Below are 10,906 nucleotides of genomic sequence, written 5' to 3' on the forward strand. Positions count from 1 at the left end.
GAAACATAACGTAGTAAACAACACTATAATCATAACGTAGAAACCTACTGCGTTACAGCGCCATTGTAGCGTCTGGTCTATGGGAATTGGAATTCGAGCTGAACTGGAATGCAATGGTGGAGGTTGTGTCAAGATTTGTAAGCTACGTGGTAGTGCAGAAGCCATGCACTATCTTGGGATACCAGCTGATAAAGAAGTATATGTTCCTACAGAAGCAGTTGTCTGTGGTACTGCCTACAGGAGAAATATGTTCGTTGCATCTCTCATCAACAACAATGAAGAGCCAATTTTCGAAAAAATTCTCAGTATTTTGGTATTGGAGGACAGTGCTGTATATTTCATAACAAAAAAATTCACAACACTAAGATTTGTAGCACATTATCATGCTTACATGATTGAAGAGGACGTGCAAGACAAGTATAGCATTCTGAAACTAGATGACCTTCTTGACCATCTTCCTCTGTCATCATTAGTCANGCGTGCGTGCGTGCGTGCGTGCGTGCGTGCGTGCGTGCAAGCGTGCGTACGTGCGTGCGTGTGTGTATGCGTGCGTACGTGCGTGCGTGCGTGTGTGTATGCGTGCGTGCGTGTGTGCGTGCGTGCGTACGTGCGTGCGTGCGTGTGCATGCGTGCGTGCGTGCGTGCGTGCGTGTGTGCATGCGTGCGTACGTGCGTGCGTGCGTGTGTGCATGCGTGCGTACGTGCGTACGTACGTGCATCCGTGCGTACGTGCGTGCGTGCACGTCGCCGACGCTCGACACGCACGGACGATCACGTGACACAAGAGCGTCGGTGGCGTCATTCCATCTAAATTAAAGCTTTCGTCGCGTAATCCCAGCCGACTAATCACCGACCAGCCGACGCCGACGACAACGACGACGACGGCGACGTTTTAATGCGTAATTGGATTTCAGCCGACGCGCGCACGCGTGCGTGGGTGCGTGCGTGATACACTGGTCTAACGCCACAATTACGGCCGACTTGCGCAATCTCTCACACGATGTCAGAGATGATTGGTATAGACGTGCTTTATCTTACAGGTATAGTGTCTATATAGTGATCGTCAGTGTGTCCTATGCAGTAATGTACGCACGCACGCACGCAGGCAAGCACGCACGCATGCACGTACGCACGCACGCACGCACGAACGCACGCACGCACGCACGCACGCACGCACGCACGCACGCACGCACGCACGCACGCACGTACGTACGCAGGCAGGTACGTACGCACGCAGACACGCACGTACGCACGCATGCACGTACGCAGGCACGCACGCGCGCATGCACGTACGAACGCATGCACGTACGCACGCAGGCACGCGCGCACGCACGTACGAACGCATGCACGTACGCACGCAGGCACGCACGCACGTACGTACGGGCATATGCACGCACGCACGCACACACACACACACATCTCCTTTTTCTGGCCAGACAGATCACATTGTGGGTTCTATTTTAGGTGTATCTCTACCCCTGGGCCTGCTGTGTGTCACGGCCACCCGTACTCCACACATAAACGCGCCGACAGAATTATGTGAGGTTATATGTTATATACTACACCTTCGTGTGTGTGTGTGTGTGTGTGTGTGTGTGTGTGTAGTGTTGTGTGTGTGTGTGTGTGTGTGTGTGTATGTGGTGGTGTGTGTGTGTGTGTGTGTGTATGTGTGTGTGTGTGTGTGTGTGTGTGTGAGTAGTGATTTGTGTGTGTGTGTGTGTGTGTATGTTGTGTGTGTAGTGTGTGTTAATAGTGTGTGTGTGTGTGTGTGTGTGTGTGTGTGTGTGTTAGTGTGTGTGTGTGTGCGCGCAGTAGTGTGTGTGTGTATATGTTGTAAGTGTTGTGTGTGTGTGTGTGTGTGTATGTGTGTGTGTGTGTGTATGTGTTAGTGTTGTGTGTAGGTGTGCGTGTGTGTGTTAGCTGTGTGATGTGTATGTGTGTGTCATGTGTGTGTATGTATGTATGATGTGTGTGTGTAGTGTGTGTTGTGTGTGTGTGTATGTTGTGTGCGTGTGTGTTGTGTTTGTGTGTGCGCGCGTGTTCTGTTTGCGCGCCGCTTGTATGTTTCGCGCAGCGTAGTATGTTATGTGCGCAGTGTTGTATGTTGTGCGCGTGTGTATTGTTTGTGCTGCCTGTGTAAGTGTTTGCGCGCAGGCCGTGTAATGTTTGCGCGCGCGTGTATGTTTGACGCGAGCAGTGTATGTATTGTGCGCGACAAGTGTATGTGATGCGCCTGTGTATGTGTGCGCGCAGTGTATGTGTGCGCAGACGTGTAATATTTGGGTGCGCGCGTGTACTGTTGGTGCGCGTTGTAATGTGTGGACGCGCGTGTATGTATTTGTGCGCAGTGTGTGGGCGTACTACATTAAGCAAACCGTTTACAGTCGTGAATCGATCATTATTTAGAAGTACGCCGAGACCGTTTATAGAACGATTACAAGAAATGTTGTTTTGAAGCAAACCTCTCTCGCGGGTCATTGCCAATCATCTATACAATATTATCGATTAACGTTAATAAAGCAGTAACGTATAAAGCAATGTGCAGTGTTCAGCGCACAGCGCAGGTAGTACGTCTTATCCGGGCACCTGTTATTATCGCTGTAGGAGTAAACATGCTGTTCTCTATACTAAAATATAAACTATATTATTATATCGTATCTACGTGTATTACGTATATACTAATATCCTTTTTTATTTCTTTTTTTCTAATATTCTTTCGATTTCTCAAAATTTATCAGTTTTGTCAATTAATTTGTTTAAATGCGCGCGCGCAGAACCAAGACACATGCACACACGCAGACACAAGCACGCACACACACGCAGGCGCGTAAAACCCAGACGCACGCACACACGCAGACTCACGCAGACACACGCACGTAGAACCCAGACCACAGCACCCACAACGTCAGAACACACGACGCAGCCACAGCAGCACGCAACACGACGCAGTACGGCACGCACTCAAAGGCACGCACAATAGTACGCACGCAATGCAACGCATGTAGGCGCAGAGAGAGAGAGAGTAGAGAGAGAGAGAGAGAGAGAGAGAAAGAAGAAAAGATATACACGCACGGAAGGATGAGTGAGAATGGGATGATAGAGAAGAGAAGAGAGGCAGATAGAGAGGAGAGGAGAGCAGATAGAGAGGAAAGAGAGGCAGAATAAAGAGGGAAAGAAGGCAGATAGAGAAGAGAACAGAGAAAGCAGATAGAGAAGCAAAAGAGAGACAGATAGAAGATAAATACAGAGAAGAGTGGCAAAGGCGAGAAAAAGAGAGCGAGCAAGAGTTAGAGATGAAGAGAAAAAGACGCGCGGATAGGAAGAGAGGTAAAAGCGACGCGAGCAGAAGAGAGAGAGAGAGGCGCGAAGCAAGAGAATGGATGAGGGAGCGCGAGTAAGGAGAGGGAGAGAGAGCGCAGGCAAGAATGGAGGGGCGAGCGCGAGCAGAGAGAGAGAGAGAGGCGCGAGCAAGAGATGGAGAGGGAGCGCGAGTAGGAGAGGGAGAGAGAGCGCGAGCAAGAGATGAGGGCGAGCGCGAGGCAAGAGATGGAGAGAGCGCGCGAGCAAGAGAGGGAGAGGGAGCGCGGTAGGAGAGCGGGAGAGAAGAGCGCGAGCAAAGATGGAGGGCGATCGCGAGCAAAGAGATTGGAGAGAGCGCGCGAGCAAGCAGAGGGAGAGAGAGCGCGAGCAACGAGATGAGAGAGAACGCCGAGCCCCGAGAGGGAGATGGAGTGCGAGCAAAGAGAAGGAAGGAGCGCGGAGGCAAAAGATGGAGGAGGAGAGGTGAAGCAAGAGAGGGAGAGAGCGCGAGCAAGAGATGCAGAGAGCGCGCGGAAGCAAGAGATGAAGAAAGCCGAGCGCGAGCAAGAGAGGGAAGAGAGAGCCGAAGCAAGAGGATGGAAAGAGAGCGGCGAGCAAAGAAGGGAGAGCGGGCCGGCGAAGAAGAAAGGGAGAGCGAGAGCGACGCGAGCAAGAGAAGGAGAGAAGCGCGAGCAAGAGAAGGGAGAAGAGAAACGCGAGCAAGAGAGGGAGATGGAGGCCGCCGAAAGCAAGAGAGAGAGGAGAGCGCCGAGCAAGAGTGGGAGAGAGCGCGCGAGCTAAGAGAGAGAGAGAGAGGCGAGAGCGTGAACAAGAGAGGGAGAGAAGCGCGAGCAAGAGAGGGATGAGAGACAGAGAAGAGAGAGCGCGAAGCAAGAGAGGAGAAGAGCGCAGCGAGCAAGAGAGGGAGATGGAGCGCGAAGCAAGAGAGAGAGGGAGGCGCGCGAGCAAAGAGTGGGAGAGAGCGCGCGAGCAAGAGAGAGAGAGGGGGAGAGCGCGAGCAAGAGAAGGGAGAAGAGCGCGAGCGAAGAAAGAAAAGGAGAGAGAGAGAAGAGAGCGCGAGCAAGAGAGGGAGAGAGGCGCGCGAGCAAAGAGAGGGAGATGGAGCCGAGCAGAGAAGAGAGGGAGGCGCGGCGAAGCAAGAAAGGGAGAGAGGAGCTTCATGCAGCCTCGTCGCACAACGACTGTTGACGTCATTATCAATGCTAATTCACTGATAAACCACGCGTCCGAGATGTCAAATATCAAACAACCAGATGGATTAACAACACGGCGACGAAGTGTGTGCAAAGCTCAGTGGCATGGCTTCGAAAGTGAACACACGGACAGCAATGCTGTAAGAGATAGAGAGGGAGAGAGAGAGAGAAGCTGCCGCGTTGGTCGGTAGGCTAGCTAGATCAGGCTAGCGGAGCGGTGTGCGTGTGTGTGTGTGTGTGTGTGTTGTGGACTGTGTGTGTGTGTGTGTGTGTGCGTGTGTGTGAGTGTGTGAGTGTGTGTGTGTGTGTGCGTGCATTGACGAGGCGAATGATAGCGCGCACTGTTGTCTTAGCGTGTACGTGCATTTACGTGTACGTAGGGGCGTACGTGTGCGTGTGCGGTGGAGAGTGCCTAACACCTCTGCGTGTTCACAGTTTGCTTTTAATACCGACACGTTTCGCAAATCCTTGTCACCGATAATAGCGCTTTCTAAACACCTATATTATAAGCCTCCCACACAGTTCCCTCTATCTTCCGTAACAATTTACGAGTTAGTGGCAGAGCGGCATAGGCGCCCGACAAAGAAGAGAGAGCTTAATGTGACTGTGTAATCGCACATGCATCAATACTCAGAAATAATTACTTTTACCTCGGTAAAGATAAATTTAACCTCGGTATATTAATAGGCTCTTTTTCCGCCAATCAGAGACCTTGTGACACATAATTTAACTCAGGATCAATTATTTTTTACGCGCGGTGTAAATTATTAGTAGTTACGCTGGCCAACCAAATTTCGCACACGCGAATCCTGCTTCTGCTTCCCAACGCTTGCCGGCTACATCCTAATATGGCAATATAAATATTTCTGCGCTTTCCTCTGCTCGCCTTCTCTCTGCTCTCTCGCTCTCTCTCGCATCTCTCTCTATCTCTCATCTCTCTCTGCTCTCTCTCTCTCGAAGCTCCTCTCTCTCTCGTCTCTCTCTCTCGCTCAACTTCTCTCTCTCTCATCGCTACTCTCTCTCCTCTCTCTTCGCCTCATCTCTATCTCTCTCTATCTCTCTCTCTCTCTCTCTCCATCTCTCATCTCTCCTCTTTCATCATCTCGGCTGTCGCTCCTCGGCTCTCTCTCTCTCTCTCTCGACTCACGTCAGTCTCGTCTCTCATCTCTCTCTCGCTCATATCCGTATATCATCTCTCTGCTCTCTCTCTCTCTGTCGATTCCTCTCTCTCTCGCGGGTCGCCGTTCCGCTCACAGTCCGGCATTCCTCGGTCGCCATCTCTGCCCATCTCTCGGATCACGTCGCCATCGTCTATCTCTCTCTCTTCTCTTGCTCTCGATAATCTGCACGCATTTCCCTCCTCCCCCACTCTGCTCTTTATGTATGTCTTTCTCTGTCTTTCGTTCTCGCGCCCTCTCTCACCTATTTGTCCTCTCTCACCTTTTTGTCCATCTCTCTCTCCAGCACTCTCGCCCTTTCTTCACTCTCCCCTTCCTCGCTCTGTCTGTATCTCGCGCTCTCTTCCTCCCTCCCTTTCTCTTTCTTAATCTCTGTCCGTCTGTCCCTCCCCACCGTCCCCTGCGCGCCTTCTCTCTCCTCTCTCTTTTTCTTTGCCTCTCTTTCCCTCTATTTCTTTCTCATCTCTCCTCGCCTATTATCTCTCCCTCGGCATCGCTCTATCTATTCCCTCTCTTTTCTTTCTCTCTCTCTCTCTCTCNGTGTGTGTGTGTGTGTGTGTGTGTGTGTGTGTGTGTGTGTGTGTGTGTCGTGTGTGTGTGTGTGTGTGTGTGTGTGTGTGTGTGTGTGTGTGTGTGCGTGCATTGTCTGAGCGAATGATAGCGCGCCTGTTGTCTTAGCGTGTACGTGCGTACGTGTACGTAGGGCGGACGTGTGCGTGTGCGTGAGTGCCTAACACCTCTGCGTGTTCACGTTTGCTTTTAATCCGACACGTTCACAAATCCTTGTCACCGATTAGCGCTTTCTAACACCTATTTATAAGCCTCCCACACGTTCCCTCTATCTCCGTACACTTTACGTTAGTGCGAGCGCATAGGCGCCCGACAAAGAAGACGCTTAATGGCCGTCCATGTGACGTGTAACGCACGCATCAATACTCAGAAATAATTACTTTTACCTCGGTAAAGGTAATTTAACCTCGGTATTATTATAGCTCTTTTACCCAATCAGAGACCTTGTTACACATAATTTAACCACGGATCAATTATTTTTACCGCGGTGTAAATTATTAGAGTACGCTGGCCAACCATTCGCACGCAATCCTGCTCTGCTCTCAAACGCTTGCCGCTACATCCTAATATGGCATATATATTTCTCGCTTTCTCTCTGCACCCTTCTCTCTCTCTCGCTCTCTCTCTCTCTCTCTCTCTCCTCTCGGCTCTCCATCTCCTCTCTCTCCTCGCTCCTCCTCTCTCTTCGCCTCCCATCCTCTCTCTTCTCCGCTCTCCGTCTCTATCTCTCTCTATCTCCCTCTCTCTCTCTCTCTCCCCTCTTTGCTCTTCGCGCGCCTCCTCTCTCTCTCTACTCTCCTCTCTCCATCTCTCTCAGCAAGTCTCCTCTCTCTCGTCTCCTCTCTCTCCTCTCTCCATCGCATCGCATTCAAGCGCACTTCCTCGTCCCCTCTCCATCCATCTCTCTCGCCATCTCACTCTCTCTCCTCTCTCTCTAATCCACAATGCGTGCACACCATCCCTCCTCCCCCCTCTCTCTTTATTCTTCCTAGTCTTCTTCCACCTCCCTCCTCACCTTTTTCCTCTCTCACCTTTTGTCCCGCTCTCTCCCACTCTCGCGCCCCCGTTCCTTTCAACTCCCACCCCTCCTCGCCTCGTCGTACTCGCGCTCTCCGTTCCTGTCTCCCTGCCCTTCCTTTCCTTATCTCTGTCCCGTCCTGCCCCTACCGCCCCCGCCTTCCTCTCCTCCTCTTTTTCTTTGCCTCCCGCCCTCTATTTCTTTCTCCTCTCTCCCTTACTCTCCTCAACCCTATAGCTATCCATCCTTCTCTCTCTCGCTCTCTCCCTCTCTTCTACTCTCTCTCACCACACTATCTCTCCTACATCCCCTTGCCATCTCTCTCTAACAGCCCCTTCTCTCCCTCTATCCCCTTATCTTCTCCACAGCTCTCTCCTCTCCTCTCTCATCTTCTCTCATCTCTCTCTCTCTCTCTCTCTCTCTTCTCTCTCTCTCCTCTACACCCCCTCCTCTCTCTCACCTCCCTACTCTCTATCCTCTCTCTCTAAACCCCCTCTCCTCTCTCAAGCCCCCTTTTCTCTACCCTCCCTTTCTATCCAATAATACGCTAGCCTAAAATGGATACCACGAACGGAAACATTATGCAAACATTGCCATTAGCAAAACTGCGGTGGGCGCTGAAATCAACCATTCATTAAACCAATGCACAGCTCGGGATTCAAAAACTGATCACTAAAAATACCTACTAATACAAAATCGAGCTACAAATCAAGCAATATATATATAAAATATACCATCCATAGATAATAAGCAATTCATAGAAACGCTGAAAAGGGTAGCTATTGTTTTCTTAAAAGTCGAGAAAACAAAAATAGCAACCGCGGGTCTCGGGTATCGTGTCACTCGCAACTTTTATTCACTCCACCATGAAAACTATAGTGCATACTACCAATACGCATCACCGGGGGCTTCCCATGTAGCCAACATAACCACACGGCTCTTGTAATAAAAGAATAACAGATTATGTAATAGAATAAAAATATATAAGATATAAATAAAAAAAAAGGTTATGACATTGAATCTTACATTCAGGCGAATATGAACGTAGTGCACCACTCGCGTACAATAGCAACCACGCACACGACCGCACAAAAAACATTTCAACTACATAATAAAAACAATCCACTAACGACTTGCACCAAATACGTACATCCACTAACTCCGCACTCGTATTACCAACTTAGTTTTATAACACGCAAACACAACGCGGCGCCAGTAATCGTCAATAACACTCACACCGACTAACTTGCGAATAAACAATCACTGACGTTGTAAATCAGCCCTTCAATACAAAATTTTAACGTTGCAGACAAGATATTAGACCGCCACCAATACGATTAACGCCGTAGAAGTAATTGCTGTCATTCTCCTCCGCTAGGTCCTGCTTACGTGCCCGTCGATTCTGTTCGCCTTGCGGCGTCGGTGTCTCAACGGTACCAGTGCGTAGGTTAGTGCGTGCTTTCGATGCGAGGCCTCGTCTAATCCTGTGCGTGGGTGCCAGTGGCGCCTTCGTGCGTAGGCCCGTGTGCTTCGTGCGTAGGTCCGTGTCTGCCACGGGGTCGTGCCTCGTGCCTAAGTCCTATTTCGTGCCACGGCGTGCCTTCGTGGCTGGGCGTTGCCTTGACGGGGCGCTGTGCTCCGGTGCCACGTGCTGCGGCGTGTGTGCGTGGTGCCTTGTCGTCGGCGTGGTTCCACCTGAACGTCTCGGGGTGCTAATGTCCTTGGCTGCCATCGGTGCGTGCCTTCCGGGTGCTAGTGCCACGGCCTGCGGTCGGTGCGTCTGCCTGTAGCGTCTGCGTGGCGTGGGTCCATCGCGTGGCCCGCTGCTTGTGTGCGCGTGCGTGGCGCGCGTGGGAATGTCTGGGCGTGCGTAGCCTGGTGTGTGCCTGGCGTGCGTGCGTAAGTCCCAAGGGCATCCTCTTCGGCCTGTGTCGCGTGCGTTGCTCGGGCGTCCCAGACCTGTGCTGCCTTTTGCGCGTAACGTGCCTAGCCCGCTGCTCGGCGCGCGCGTGTGGGATTGCGTAGCGTGCATTTGCGCGCGTAACTGCTATGGCGCGCGGGCCGCTGTGCATGTATACGTATGCAGTTCGCGCAGTACGTCCATGTGCGCGCCTGCGCGTGTGCAGTATCGTAGCATTTTGCGCCGCGTTACTGCCTATGGCGGCGGGGACGCGTGTGCATTAACAGTGCAATGTTGGCGCGTACATGCCTGTTGCGCGGCGCGTTTCAATCGTAGCGTGCATGTTCGCGGCGTACTCCTGGTGCGTGCGGGCGCTCATGTACGAGTGCAGTGTGCGCGCGACGTCCTATTCTCTCGCGCTCTGGGCATGAGTAGTTGCAGTCCGCGTACTGCCTTTGGCTGCGCTGCGCGGTTGCATTGTGCAATCATGAAAATACAATAATGCATCATAACTTATCAGCATAAAACCCCCCAACATCACTAGCGGCATCAACAGAAAAATCCAAAGCGACAAAAATAAACACGCAACAGCAAGCAACTATAAAAATACTATATACATAGAAAAAGGCAGCTGACAATCCAACGTAATGACACTCCATGGCACAACCCTACGAGAGCATCGAAAAAGTCAATTTCCGCCAATTCGCGTCAATCGAATCACGGGCCCAACTGGGGTCGGCGAAATCTCCGCTTGTTCATAGAAATCTATAAGACTGTGTCCGCGTATAAAAAAATGACGGCTAATGCATGCATAAGAAACAGGCATCAAACCGCAATCCTGAAAAATCCACGGTCCACGGACCGCCGCTCGCAACGTAGAATCATCTAAGACAATCGAACATGTACACGCAGCCTGCTATGCTGGACAAATAGGAAGAAAAGGCGAAAAGCCGATGATACCTCTACCGTGATTCCAAACTACGCGCACCTACAAAAATTACGACATATCATCACATGACCTTTATTCGATAATGGATGATTGATTGATTGATGATTATTAATACTTCATAACACGTGCGTCACCAGTAACAATCTAATCCATAGAAGCATGACAGGCAGTTGAATGCTCGCCATGTATACCAACCTACATAATATATAAATACAATATCTATTATAAAATAATGAAAAATATAACATGTCGCTCATTATATAACGAGCCGGGGCAGTTTCACAGCAAGGACTGACCAATAACATGGTTGGTGTAAATCCCAAAAAATATCGACGGTAAAACGTGATCTCGCGTGAACTGCTGTGAAGCCCGTCGGACGCAAACATGCCGCCCATGAATGATGTCATGCACACAGTGCGCGCAGACGAGCAAACAATACATTGATTCAGAGTGACATGTCATTCATCTTGAGTCATATACACGAAGAACGACCATGCGGAAAATCCCGTGCAAGGTACATTCAACCTTTTTTACATTATATACATAATGAAAATAACGACATGGATCCCAGCGCAATGATTCACTCTCTCGCTCCTTCCCTCCTCTCTCTCTCTCTCTCCTCTCCTCTCCTCTCTCTCCTCTCTCTCTCCCTCTCATCTCCTCCCATCTCTCTCTCAGCTCTCTGTCTGTCTCCTCCCCTCTCCCTCCTCTCATCTCTCCCTCTCTGCTCCATCTCTCCTCCTCCCCTCCTCTCTGCCTCCTTCTCTCTCTCCTCTC

The sequence above is a fragment of the Priapulus caudatus genome, unplaced genomic scaffold (genome assembly GCF_000485595.1).
Source record: "Priapulus caudatus unplaced genomic scaffold, Priapulus_caudatus-5.0.1 Scaffold2717, whole genome shotgun sequence".
Lineage (NCBI taxonomy): Eukaryota > Metazoa > Priapulida > Priapulimorpha > Priapulimorphida > Priapulidae > Priapulus > Priapulus caudatus.